At 52.2% G+C, this 14,058-nt stretch overlaps 1 protein-coding gene across 3 annotated transcripts in view; it reads right to left on the reverse strand.

The window, feature by feature from the left end:
- MSI2 (musashi RNA binding protein 2) overlaps nucleotides 1–14,058 on the reverse strand; it is a 392,149-nt gene that overhangs the window by 9,362 nt on the left and 368,729 nt on the right. The window lies entirely within an intron of this gene.

Here is a 14,058-nt window from a genome sequence, read left to right on the forward strand (position 1 = left end):
CTACACATTGTGTTAATATTGATATTAAAACGTGACAGGAAACAAAGCAATTTGTGTCCAGGAAAAAAAAAATCGTTGGGGAAGGGATTTAAAATTTTTGTTTGTTTGTTTTACTTTTTCTTATTTGTTTGTTTTTGGATCCATTAAATGACAAATTTGTATTTTTTTTTAAAGACAAAAGAAGATCTCCATTCTCCAGCCCCCCCAACCACTTCCCCCCTCCCCACTGGCTACCTCCTCCCCCCCACCCCCCATTCATAGCCCGGTATGAAAGTCGTCAATACTGAACGTGGTCGGAGGATGGGGTATGTCATGGAAAATTTGGGCATCTTGACATAACCGTAATGATGGTGGCAGGGGTCCCCTTCGGGGGTGGAGAGCAGGGGATGGAGGGAGGGGGTGGGGTGGGGGTGGCGAAATCTGGAGGCTGGGGCCGAAGCTGGGTGAATGCCAATGGTTCTACAGGACACCCACACACTCACCTCCTGCAGTAGAAGGAAAGGGGGGGTTTAAACTTTTTTTTCCTTTTGTTTAAAAAAAAAAGACAAAGAAGTATGAATGCAGAGCATACTGACTGAACCAATTCACAGCTAGAGCACATCGGACCGAAATGCCTGCTTTGTTCGTTATCCTCATATAAGCTCAGACTGAGACCAAGAGCTAGGAATGCACCTGTGCTACGGAGAGACTTCACAGCCATAGATCCTGACCGTGGTGGTGAGGAGGGGCCACGGGAGGAGACACTACTGGGCCCCGATCTTCAGCCCCGCCCCCCTCCCCCAATTCCATTATTCCTTCAGTGAGGGCCTGTCAACCCAGTTAATTTTGTCTCATTTTATCATTTCCCCTTAGTAGCTGAAACCTCTTCTTTCCAAAACGGGGGGAAAAACCTTTTTTTTCAAATCGCCAAGAATAAGTTCTCATTGATTTTGAAAACTGAAGGTGAGTCTGGGGCCAGCCAGTTCTAGGCTACAGCTCACCCAGGTGGAAGAACCAGCCGATCTGGACTGGACACATTTCCACGACTTTGGCTCCAAGGGGCTGCTTCTCACTACGATCTTCTCCCCTTGCTTCCCCTGGCATTTCCCTCTCTGCCCCATGACCAGCTGCCTTCAACCTCTGCAGCCCCACCTGGGCCGCGGCCTTGCCCCAGAGATGGGAAGAGACTGACCACACGCCCAAGCCAGTCTGGCTGGAGACCGAGATGGGGCACGAAGATACAAAGGAGATGCAACCAGCCGCGTCTGGCTCCTGACTGAGCGGAGAAAAGGGAAACTGATACCTCCAGGTGCCCTGAGGCCCCTTGGAAGCTGGAGCAGAGAAATGGGTAAACCGGCCAATGGAGAAAACAGGTTGAAGAGAAAAAAATCACGGAGGCTTAGAGTAAGTGAATGGCTGATTTGAGAACGCACCCACAGACAAAGGGGACAGGAATTTTGAATACATAAGTATAAACTTGCAGATAACATTTGGCCTTTCTCACCTATGGAAGCAAATATCAAGCCCAGATTTTTAAAGGCGGTATTATCTTGGTCTAACACTTTTTTTTTTTCCCTCTGGGCTAAGGAAAATGGAGAGCTCAGACAGTGGACTCCTGGTTTACCCAGGCAGCTGACCCTTGCTATGTAAAATAACAAGCTAATTCTGTCTCGGAGTAAAGAGAGGCTAGGGGAGGGGGCCCGCAGTGAAAGATGGGAAGATTTTTTGGCTTTCTTACTTCTCTGGCCAGAGGCAGATGTAGGAAGACTGTGGGCAGGACCACCTACCTAGGGGCTGAGGAGAAGGGGGGTTTTGGTCTCATACCTCTCCATCAGGGAGAGCCACCCAGAGACTAATCCAACCAGCAGAAGCAGCCTCGGAGACAGGAAGTAGCATGCCCATGGAAGGATGCTGTCCAGAAACAGCCTCCTCCGTGCGCTTAGAAGACGAGAGGGCTAGTGGTATTCGCCCATCCCGCTACCTCTCCCAGTCCTGTATGCCCAGGGGGACAATAGCTCACCAGCCGGCCTGAAGGGATTTCACAATACGCAGCTCCTCTTAGCCAACAACACCCCTCCCCGCTCAGTCACCTGCCAGCGAATGACACTGTGAAGAAGGCCCCCTATTAGAATGCAGCTCTAAACTTCAACTCCCATATCCTCATAGCACCCGATCCCTGCTCAAAGTCACCTTGCGGCTCTCCTCCCAGCCAGGGGTGAGAGATCGGTCTGTGGGTCCCCGCCAGAGGGCGCAGCTGGCAGGCGGTAAGCACCCAGTTCTGGGCCGGTTCCGTTCTCTAGGCTTCTGGGCTGGGGGGGGGGGCGGTGGGGAGGGGTGGAGGAGCCACACCTCTGTGCTGTGCCGCCAACAATCCCTCCTTATCTCTCTGTAGGCAGAAGAGCCAGGCTCCAGAGAGCAGGTTAAAGTCCTCAAACAAGCCATCCGGACACCCATACATCTCTGGGCAGGCTCCTAGCAAGCAAACGGCACTGCCTGCTCAGGAGGGAGTGGGGAGTGCCACTTTGCACTCAGACCTGCCAGCAGCTGCACCTGGGAAGGCATTAGGGACAAAATAGGGTTCTTCTTTTGGGACATTCATACTGATCACTGGCTGGCTACATAGGAAGGGGAGTCATGTGAGGACGTCTCTCCCTCTGAGCTGTGACCTGAGAGGAGAGGCAGGCGGAGAAAGCAAGACGCTGAGTCCCTGACCCGAGGGTGCGTCCTATGGCAATCAGCCTTCAGGCAACGCTCAATGAAGTATCTTGGTGGAGGATGCCTTTGCTCAGATGCTGAGCTTCATTTTGAAAGGCCAGAAACAGTCCCACAAGCCAGGCTGGGTCAGGAAGAGGGGATGGGACATCGCTCTCAATGGGCAAGGGTACCCCATCTACTGCTCAGCTACAGGGGCGTGTGTGTCCGTGTGTGTCGGGAGGGAGGGGTCTCAGTATGTGCTGCTGAATAGACACTGCTGAGTTTCATGAATTGGGACATTATGCCTCCTATCCCAGGAGAGGACACTGTCTTGCAAACACCTAGGCATTTTTGCAGCAGGAGCTATAAGTATTAAGTGGCATGGGGCGAGCCCTGCACCGGGCTGGCAGTTTAGGGGCTCACTGTGGGGAGCAGGGCTACTTCTCCATCAGCTGCTCTGGGCAGAATCCACAGCAGCAGTTTAATCCCAGACAGGTTCTTCCTCACCCCTCACCCTTCACCCCCAGTCCCAGCATCCTCTGGGCTTTCCGGGTCCAGGCAGCCCGTATGCTCAGGGAGGCAGCTGTGGTGTAAAGGAGCACTGGACTTGGAGTCAGAAGACCTGAGTGTGACCCTGGCCCTGACCTTAGGGCTGTATGCCTCGGGGTAAACACCTCATGGGCCTGAGTCCCCATCTGTACCGTGTGAATGCCGTCTGCCTTAGTCTGCCTCTCAGTGGGCTGCGATGAGAAAGAAAATGGTTTGCAATTGGTCAAGTTGAAAACAAACTATTTTTAAAATGGTTGTGTATGCAGAGCCCAATAAGGCAGGTGCCATAGGCAGATTTAGGAAAATCTGATATAGGAAAATACAATTCACTGGCCATACAAATCAGGAAGTGATTTACAACAGGGTCCAGTTCATCTACATTGGACCTGATGAAAGGACTCTGAGACAAGGGTCGGCGGGGGTGGGGGGGGGTGGGGGGGGGTGGGGGGGTGGGAGGAAAAGCAAGGATGTGGAATCTCACTGAGGCCAGCAAGAGGTAACACATTTGACTTAAAGCTTAAAGTTGGACTTGGATAAAAGGAGGAACTTCTTGCCTATCAAGGGAATAAAACACCTTGATGGCTGACCCAGGAAACCCCAGGGATTCTTATTCCAGAGACCTTAGCAAAGGTCCATCCTGCAGGCTTAGATCCTCACCTGTAGGGGCTGGATGCAAAGCTCATGGGTACCTCAGGCTTTTAAAGCAAGCCCAGGGACATGCCTGCCTTCCAGCGGGCACACAGTCTGCATGTGGCTCTGGCCAACTGTGGTCAGAAGGGGTTGGGTTGAGAGTGCAATTAGTCACTGGGGGTGGGGAAGTCGTAGGAGTGAGAATCAGAGCAGCCTCCTTGTAGGTCTAGGAAAAGTATGGAAGTCCAGCCATCCGCATGATTTCTAAGCGATGCCACTGGACCGGAGGCAGAAAGCAAGAGCCCAGAACTATGAGGGGGGAGCCCCTGGGAGGGCATCTCTGTCTGGCTCCAAGGCCTGAAAATTGGATTATTACTGATCCAGAGGAAGGAACTGTTGACAAAATCTTTTCTAGATGAGCTCAGCCCGCATATCCGGGATAAGCCAGCCCCCCCCCCCCCCCCCCCCCCCCCGCCCAAGTCCCCACGTTAGACCTACGTTCTGGTTTAGTGGGTCTCACATTTTGCCCAAGGGCAGGGCCAGCCCTCAAGACATTTTCAATCATCTGCCTTGCAAATTATCTGCTGCTGCCAGGTTTCATCTCAGGGGGGAGGCCCTGGTGGCCCCTGGCACATTTCCAGAGCACGTGCTGCTTAAGGCCAGACGAATGCAATGGTGGGCCCGTCCTCGCCTAGTCCAGTTCAGAAGGCAGCATGCTGCCGAAACAGAACTCATGACACTATGCATTTCAGGGCCAAGGAGAAGGGAGTTTCACGGCTCTTGTTCCCAACCCCCAGCTCCTGACAGAATGGAGGGCTGGGGACAGAAGCCCCTGCGATATTCTTTGAGGGCAGGGCTGTGTTCATTCATCACACGGAGTTTTAGGGGTTTTGCTTGTTTTAAAGAATGTAAAGAAACTGAAAAAGGGATGAGTGGAGGGGCTGCGTTGCCAGGCGGATGCCGGAGAAGAGGTCGAGGTCGTTGCCCCTCCAGCTCTCCCCTCTCCCTTCACCTCGCCCGTGTCGTGCTTCTATCTGCCTTCATTAAAAACTCCATAGCAGCAGGGACTGTCTCCCACATTAGCGAGGGACTCCTTAAGGCAGGGTATGTGAACAGGTGGGGGTGCCCTCAGGGTTCTCACGGGGCCCTATGTTCTCCAGAAGAAGAGACACCTGCCTCTCTTCCCCTACAACACTGGGTGCTCGGTGATGCCGGGTCCATAGTACCAACTGGCTGTCAACAGTGGAGACCTTCATGGGTCCCTCTTAACAGCCAGCCACTCCTTGCTCGTGGGCTCTGAAGAATGGCAGCTGGGCAGCCAAGGCCTTCCTGGGAACAGAGTTGAGGACCCCACTTCGAAGTCTCTGCGCCCCGCAGAAGTAGTGCCTGCTATAAGTTAATGCCGATGGTCAAACGGGGAAGGTCCGCATGAAAAGATAATCCTGTTCCTGCTAACGGAAGGAGAAATACTCAGCTATGAGTTATTACGGCATGTCTCCAGCAGAGCAAGGGGGGATTACAGTCCAGCAGTCTGCCGGGCCACTATGTCCCAGAGATCCTGGCTTAGACTTGCCTTCTAGAGCTTAGCCTGAAGGTGGGAGAGATAGATAGAGGGGACCAGCAATTACATCCAACCTGGGAAAACTGTATGACATAGTAAATTAGAATCAAATCAGTTCAGGGACCCAGATGCAGGGACAATCAATTTAATATACTATATATATATATATGTGTGTGTGTGTGTGTGTGTGTGTGTTTATGCTCTGCTAAAATTCAAGCTATTTCAGAAGGAAAGGAGAAAAAACACTTTAAAACTAAGGGAGGATTAAGAGAGTAATGTGATGATGTTTCCTTTTCCCTGGCTCAATATACAAACAAATACATTACCGGGAGGTACTAACTCAGCCTGATAGCAACAAGTCTGGACATATCCAGAGATGCCTGGATCATCTTAAATACCACACAGGACCCATGGAGAGTGGCTGCTCATCCACCGGGGCTGACAGGAAAGTCAGTGTCACAAATACTCCAAATGTCGGTTACAGCAGTGCCACAGGCTTAGAAGATTGCTGTTTCTGCTTGATCTCTCAAAAGCGAACCTGCTTCAGACCAGGTGGATGCTGAGGTCTGCCGGCTAACGCTGGCATAGCTCGAGGAGGGAACAGACGGACGGGAGAACCGAGGACTTGGGACCGATACATTACGTAGAATGGTCTAGGCTTCAGGTCAAAGCACACCCCTCTTGAAGAGATAACTTCACTCCTGGCTGGCTCTGAAGCCCTCACATCATGTGCTAGTCGTGAACCTGGAGATTGATTCTACTAATCAGATCACCCAAACACCCAGAATGAACCCATCTGAGAGCTTTGTGGCTAAAACTATGTACTTTATGTTGAGATACAATCTCAACAGAGAATAGCTCATTCACTCTCTATCTTGATGCTCTTATTACCAGCCCTGATTTGGGTCTATGGATGTGTCTCCTCCTCACAAAGGACCAGGCCAGGGTTGGTTGGGAAGGTGGGGGAGGGGAGGAGAGGGGTTAGTGGTTTATTGCCATCTGCTCACGGTGTAAATTCGGGGCATGGAGTAGCCTTGAGTGGGCCTGAGCCTGGTAGCCCAAGAAACCAGGCTTTGTCATGAGGGCAAATGGAGTCACTGTCAGGTTCCCGTTTCTCCCAGACCCTAAGGGTTCTGAGGGATAGACCCTGTTTGCATGTGTCTAAGGAAGAAAGGGGAAAGGGCTGTCAGGAAAGGAAAGGCCACGCCACGGGTCTCGGGCTTGCCCGGGGCTTGCTCTGCAATGGCTTCCCCACTGATGGGACCTCAGCAAGCTGTCCCAGATCAGGACTCTGGTCTCAAATGCAAGGTGTGGTTCGTGATCTCTCTCCACAGCAAATGGCTGATCCAACAGTGCCTTGGCCCTGAACCTCTAAGGCACCTCGGAAAACAGGGGAAATCAACCTGAGAGACAGACGTTTATGGTTTGGCTGAAGCAAGCGGTTTTAACACTCACATCCTGCTGCCTCTTCTTTAAATTAACTGGTTCAGACTCCAGGCCCACATGGGTTAGAACTTGCAAGCGGCAAGATGGGGAGACGGTCCAGAAATCACCGGCACCCATGAAACACGGCACCGAGCCTGCCAGCTGCTGTGCACGTGGCCCCGGGAAGACAGGCCGCGGCCTCCACGGCCACTTGGCTGGCCCCTGCTTCCCACCCAACCGTCCCTGACCTGAGCACTGAAAGGAAACAAAGACACGGAGTATGGTGCCAGGAAGGACTCCCCCTCCATCTCTGTCGCATCTCTGTCTCTCTCCCGAACAGTCGGCTTGCTCCAAGTGTCTCCTAGTTTAATCCTGAGAATGTCCCTTGCTTTTGTTTTGAGCTGGGGACTGCATCCAGCTCTATCTTGTCAAAAGAGAAACCGGTCTGGCTTCTCCCCACGTGACCCCAGCCACCCTCGGTGCTGCTGGGCCCTGTGTGCTCACTCACTAATTCCCAGCCTGCCTGCCCTCAGCCAGAGGCGTCGGGTCCTAGCTTGTCTCTTGTAAGTGATTCCATTCACCGCAGGCTCAGTGTTCGCCCTCTGCGCGAGGCCCCAGAAATCCAAGGCCAGAACTACACTTGTAGCATCCTTAGTCATGATGAAAGCTTGGTAAGAATTTGATAACACCCTGGCCCAGTTGGGGAAGGTGCAGCAGGGGAAAACCTCATACTATTGTGGGCACAGTAGGGTCTGGAGGCACGAGGCACACAGTTCTAGAAGCTGTGGCTTCTGTGAGGCTGGAAAGGGAGCTAATATTTACTGAGCATCTGTGTGCCAGGTACACTGGTAGGTGCTTAACACCATCGTTTTTCACGCTCCTAACAACTTCTAAGATCGGTCCTGTTAGCCTCGGCTACAGATGAGAAAACCGAGGGCTGGAGCAGTGAGGGAACGTGTCTCCGAAGCGTCTCTGACCGGACTAAACAAGCTCGAACTTGGACATCCAGGCAACTCCCGGCAGCTCTTCAAACAGAATCTGCTGCTCAGCTGCCCTTCCCTGTAGTCTAAGACATCTTGTGTTTATTTGGACCTTTCTCTGCTTCAGACAGGCTGTAGGGACAAGGCTCCAGACCTCCCAGGCTGGAGCTCCAGCTCCTGAAGAGTGTGGGCTCTGGTGCCCTTTCCAAATGGGAAGCTCCCTGGTGGCAGTGTCTCCCCCATCAGACTGGGGGCTGCCTGGGGTTGGGCCGTGCCCGCCGCGTGAGGTAGGGGACTGCCTCTCTCCCCAAGGACTAGACCACCCTCCTCTGGGCCACACTGCAGAACAGGCTGGGCACAGAGCAGGCAGGCAGTATTGCTGCGGAATGGGTCACCAGAGGGCTGGTCGTCTCAGTCCCGGGAAGACCACGGAGCTCTGCTGAGGGCAGTCCTGTGGGGAGCTCGACTGCCCCAGGACCATCAGTATTTACTGCCCGGGGCTCCACAACCAGGGGGTAGGGTGGAGGGGATGCCCAAAGGGCAGCCCCTTGAGGACCTATACAAAAGGCTTTCCACTTGAGCAGCCTGTCTTTAATGATTATAAAGGCACAGGAGTTTAATCCATTTTTGATGTAAGCGCTAATAGCTCTGTGTCCTTGAAGTTCAAAGCGGGTGCATACATGTCACTAATTAGCCAAGCACGGAGCCATTCAGCTCCCTCTCATGTTTCTAATTAGGTCTTTAATAACAAACAAACTCCGACCTTACCAAAAGGCCCCCATTCATCAGACAGTCAAGGAGGGCGGCTGCTTCTGTGTTTATGGCTGCTCCGGGCCCTTGGTTCTATATGGACACGCTCTTAATCTCAGCCAGGACTGGCCTGTCCTAGAATGTGTTGCTGCGGATGAAGACCCCTTCAGCCTGCCCTGGAGGGATGGACTTCCTGGCCCTGTTGGGAGGACCAGTGCCAGGCAGGACGGCCCCGGGCTCTAAGGCTGCATGCAGGCTGAGGATCCAGACCAGCTCTCCTGGTCATTAGAGGAGGGGGGGGGGAGGGTGCTGCCTGGCGTGGCTCTTTGTATCCATTTCTGAGGTATGGATGCTGATAATAAAGTCACAGAGATGGTGTGAGACTCTACATCTGGCAAGAACCTGCTGGTACTTGAGTCCACGGTTATACACTGGACTTGACCAAGGGAGCTTTAACGGCCACTGAGGCCTGGGGTCGAGGGTGGTAGCTTCTGATTTAATGGGTCTGCAGTGTGGCCTGGACCCCAGGACTTTCAAAAATTCTCCAGGTGATTCTAACATGCAGCAAAGTTCAAGAGCCACTGTGCCCCAGTCTTAGATTTGCTCACCGACCGTAGCTGTTAACAGGTTCACCTTTATTAATAAATGCCATCCGGATAGCCAAGACCTAAAAGTTTAACCAACCACGCCCAAGGATGGAAATCTGACAACAGATTTTTTCAGTGATACACAATTCTGGAAATATTTCTGTCCCTCTCACTTCAGGCCTTCACGCATGAAAAAAAAAAAAATGCAGTGCTGTTTTCAAATGCATTCTCATCACCTGGAAGCCCCTGGCTTTCTCTCCAGTCACTCTTCTCAGCTCTTAAGACACTGTCACTGTCACCTCCCCATGACAAGGGATCGAGAGCTTTGGAAACTGTAGCAATATAGAGCTACAGAGTTGAAAGGTCCTTAATCACCCTCTAGTCTGAAACCCTTTGCCCCAAAATCACCTAGCCTATCGAAGCTAGACCAGAACCAAGATCCCATTCCATGCTCTGAACCTCTTAAAAAACAATTATCATCCTTATCTGATCGATCCACAAGGCAACCCCGAATCCTGGGAAGGTGAAGGGATAAAAGGGAAGCCTCTGAACTGTTTCTGTCCCCAAGGCCAGAGCACAGACTGCTGTGGGGCCAGTCCCTGGACACGATGTAACCCTCCAGCAAGTTATATCCAAGCCTGACTTGTGTCTCTTCAAGTCAGGTGATCTGGGAGACACTGAAATCTCAGGGCTGCCTCAGTGGGAGGTTTAAAGACTATTTCATGCACCTGGGGATAAACAATCTAGACCCAGAAAAGTCAAACAATGTGTCCAAGGATACACAGCAAAACCAGATCCTCCAACATCCGTCCACGTCTCCTGGTTTTGCTACTGTGTTTCTAGTCTTCTTCCCTGGGAGTGGGTTGACATTGCCAGACCTTTCCCTGGGTCAGTGCCTAACTGACCCCTGACTCCGGGGTATCCTGAGCGTGTCTGTAAGACAGCCTCTCTTTCCCCCAAGGCCCGGAAAGCCAACCCGCTGCAGGTTGCAGTCAGAAATAACTTCCAGAAAGAGAACGGAGAGTGGGGCTGGGCAGCCTTTGCCTCCCACAGTGCTCTACCACAGGCACACAGGTTTGCACTGATTGCTTACCACAGACCTGGACAGACCGTTTTATTAATATTAATAAGTAACCAGGAACAAAGGGCCCCTTTATTTTTAGCTTTCTCTAATTGCGTAGTAATTACTCATCTACAAAACAAATGAGCCCCTGCTCGCGGTTGCCATAGTACCAGGAGCCCAGCCTCACTGCAGGACGATTGGCCGAGGATCCTGCTGCTCCCGCCTCCGGCCCCGCCCCTCCACAGCATTGGCCCAAAGCAAAGCCCCAGCAACTGGGCGGCCAATCGTCGGCTTCCCAGCGACCTTCCAGATTCAGCCCTCGCCGCTCACAGGAAGGGCTGTTGACTCATCCCTCCGGAGAAAGAGAACGGGAGAAGGTCTGTCTGGCTCAAAGAGGCCCTCCCTTGCTCCATCGCCTAGTTTCTTTTGGGCAGTGGCTAACTTCCTTCAGGCTTGTTTTAGCTAAAGTCTCCTTTCAAATAATAACAATTACCTTCAAGCTGGCTCCCTCTCACCCGACCACGCCTCCTCTGGGCCTCCTTTGTCTGCCTGTGGTCTGAAAAGGATGCAGGGACTTGGAAGCCAGATCAGAAATGTCAGCCAAAGCCAGACAGAACCATGACCTTAAGTCTGCAACAGCAGAAGCTGCGGCATATATGCATTATATGTGCATATAATGTTTCCTGAGGCCTCTTATAAACGGGCTTGGCTTCTCTCTCCCCGCAAGGATACGGAGAATTAAGTTGATGGGCAGCGGCGGTTTTCCGTTGAGTATGTGTTAAGAATGCAGACCTCTCCACTCAGGAATCCAAGGGGCTGGGGCGACGGGGCATCTGCTGACATGGTTGAGAGCACAGATGTGATGAGACAGACCCAGGTTCCAAACCTGTCTCCACCACCTCTACAAGCTGTCTAAGCCACAGTTTTAAAATGTTCAAAATGGGAATGAGAATGATAGTGCCCTCTTCATAGGATTATGAGAATTAAATGGGGGTAGGGCAGGTGGGCCTAGCCCCGTGCTTGGCTCACTCATGCAGGAGTTATTATTAACATGTTCTATTAGCATCTCGTATTAAACTTGGCTGGGAAGTGACTCTAGCAGTCTATCAATCACCTGGAACATATCCCTCCCTTAAGGGACCTCCAGATGGGGGTGAATGTTGAGATGCTGGCTGGAACCCTCCTATCCATGCCACAGAGTGGATTTCATCGTGGCTCTCTCATCCTGACAGATCTAATTCCAACAGCCAATCATAGCTGTTCAAAAGCATTATTTGCCCACCTCCTGTGCTGCAGGATCCCAAGCTGGCAAGGGGAGACCTTTTTATTAATATTAATAAGCATCCAGGAACAAAGGGCCCCTTTATTTTCTGCTTTCTCCGACTGCATAATAATTACTCATCTACACTAAGAATGAGGCTGACTTTGTCTCCTGGAGGCAAATATAAACTGATGGTTTATATTGTTGGAGAAGGCAGGCACCACTCTGGGATACATGCAAAACATGTTCCATAGAGTCAGAATCCCGGCTTTCATCCAGAAGACCTCACCAATCAGGAAGAAGGCTGAGGACACAGTAATGTGTTGAGGAGGGGCACCCCAGCTAGGGTTAATCAGGTGTGGCTTCCTGGCAATCTGAGCCAATTGTAATGGAGGGAGCAGAGATAAGGACAGACAGAGGCTGCCATGAGGGCACAGGAGTGGGAACCAATAGTCCCGAGCAGGGAATGAATAATAACTTGTTGGCAGAAGCAAAGAAGAGTCACAGGAAACTAAGGCGGAGTACTGTGACCAAATGCTCCCCCCTCTCCCCGCCGTGTCTGCCTTGCTCCCCTAACCTGGCTCCACATCACAAACCCAGCCCCAGCCAGGGGGATTAGGGAGGGGTCGAGCTGTGTTCTGTGGGACCGCTGCCAGGCTGGTCTTCCTTAGCTGGTTCTGTCCTTACCAAGTTCCACCGCCATAAAGCATATGAACCTCTCTCTCCCACCAGTAGGACTGTATCAATCTGGGTTTCAAGGTCTCCCAGAATCTAGCCTGCCTCTGCTTCAGCAAGCCTGTACCCCCACTGCCCATCAGGCAGCCTGCCACTGTCCCCCGGGGAACTGGCTGCTCATCCCATGCTCATCATGACCTTTTATCCAAGTTCTCCCACCTGGAATGTCCTCTTACCTCTCACTCCACACCCTTCAGTGTCTACTTTGAGTCTTGCCTCCTATCTGAGCTTCCCTGCCTGCTGAGTGCTCTCCGATCAGGCGGGAACGTAGGCTCACTGAAGACCAGCTCTTGTAACAACTGTGTGCTGTGTCCGCCCCCAAAGACTGGGAGCTTGTTGAAGGCAAGGACCTGCCCTCAAATTCTGCATCCCACCCCAGACCCCAGTGTGATGCTGAGCCCAGAGTTAATCAGCTAATGGGTAAGAGCAAAAGACCCGAAGCCTCTCTTTTACTGGGCAGTGATAACATGAACATTCATGGAGCGTTTACTCTCCATGATCTGTCACTCGTCCTCCTGCTTTTTAGTCTCAAATCTAATCTAGCCTGCTGTCAAGGCTTGTCTGACATCCAGATCTGATGTCACTTCCTTGGTTCGGGCCTCTCCGAGGCTCCCCGGTGTGTGAATCCAGGCTCTTTAACATGTCACCAAAGGCCCTCTGCTCTGGCTATGCCAGCCCTCCGGCTTTATCGGCGGCTGCTTCCCATGCCCCATCCCCACCCCCCTGCATTTTATTCTCCAGCCAGGGTGAACCGTTTGTGGGGCTTCAGATTTACTCTACTGTTCTGGGCTCTGGTGGCTTTTCACATGCTGTTCCCCTGGCTCTTGGGGAGCTCCTGTTTGTCCTTTCAAAGTGGAGACACTCACTCCCCTGTGAAACCTTCCCTGACCTCCCAAAGCCAATCACTTCCTCCTCTGTGCCCCTTCTGTTGCCGGACTTATGGCATCATATTATAAGTACCTGTTAGCCTCCACACGAGGCTGGGAGATACCCGAGGGCAGAGACTGTGCTCTGCCTTCATCTAGGAGATTCCACGGCTGTGGTGGGCTTCATGCTTGACTACCCAGCCACACGCTCCCTTACCCTTTACCTTACCTTACCTTTATCCGCACCCAGACTGTCCTTTGGAAATCCATCCTTCTTGGGCTCCTCAGTTTGAGGGTGGGGGTATGGATCCCACTCTCAGCGATTGGCTCTCACCAGCCAGGCGTTAGTCAAACGGCACAAAGCTTTGGGGTCTGCTAGAATTTGGGACCATCTGACCCCCTCTTCTTCTAGACTGGTTGGTATGAAGCAGGAAACTGTTGTAGCCATTTGGCACCACAGGAAAGCCAACATAAAGACAGTATTGAAGCCAAAAGGAGGACCGAGCTAAGAGAAGTGCCGACTCCCCAGAGCAGTCTACACATGAAGCCCACTCTTCCATGGAGCTTCCAGAAGGTTAGCTGGTAAAGTCCCTATAACATTTAACCAGGCTGAGTTGGGTTTTCTGATACGCCCCAAAGCCCCCCGACTCAAGGCCGAGGACAGTGCCTGCCACGTGTAATAATAATTACTGCTGTTACACACTTAATAAATATCTGCTGAATTCGACTCCGTGGCAGATGTGCCCTGGGCCCAGTTCAGCAATCTATACCTGGAAGGTGAGACTGTGAGGTCCTGGGGCCTGAGTCCTCAGAGGACACAGTGCCGGTTCCAAGGCTGCTGGGCTCTCCCAGCACGTCCCGCATGTCGGGGACATCTGGCAGCAGGTGAGTTCTTCAGAAACAAACATGGTTTTTCTGCAGGGCTCCTTAAAGGAGGTGAAGTTCAGGGTTCTTCACCCTTGACCAAAGCCTTGCTCT

Source organism: Lynx rufus, unplaced genomic scaffold, assembly GCF_022079265.1.
Source record: "Lynx rufus isolate CCGP_SWC_20201006 ecotype Redwood Valley unplaced genomic scaffold, mLynRuf1.p SCAF_18, whole genome shotgun sequence".
NCBI lineage: Eukaryota > Metazoa > Chordata > Mammalia > Carnivora > Felidae > Lynx > Lynx rufus.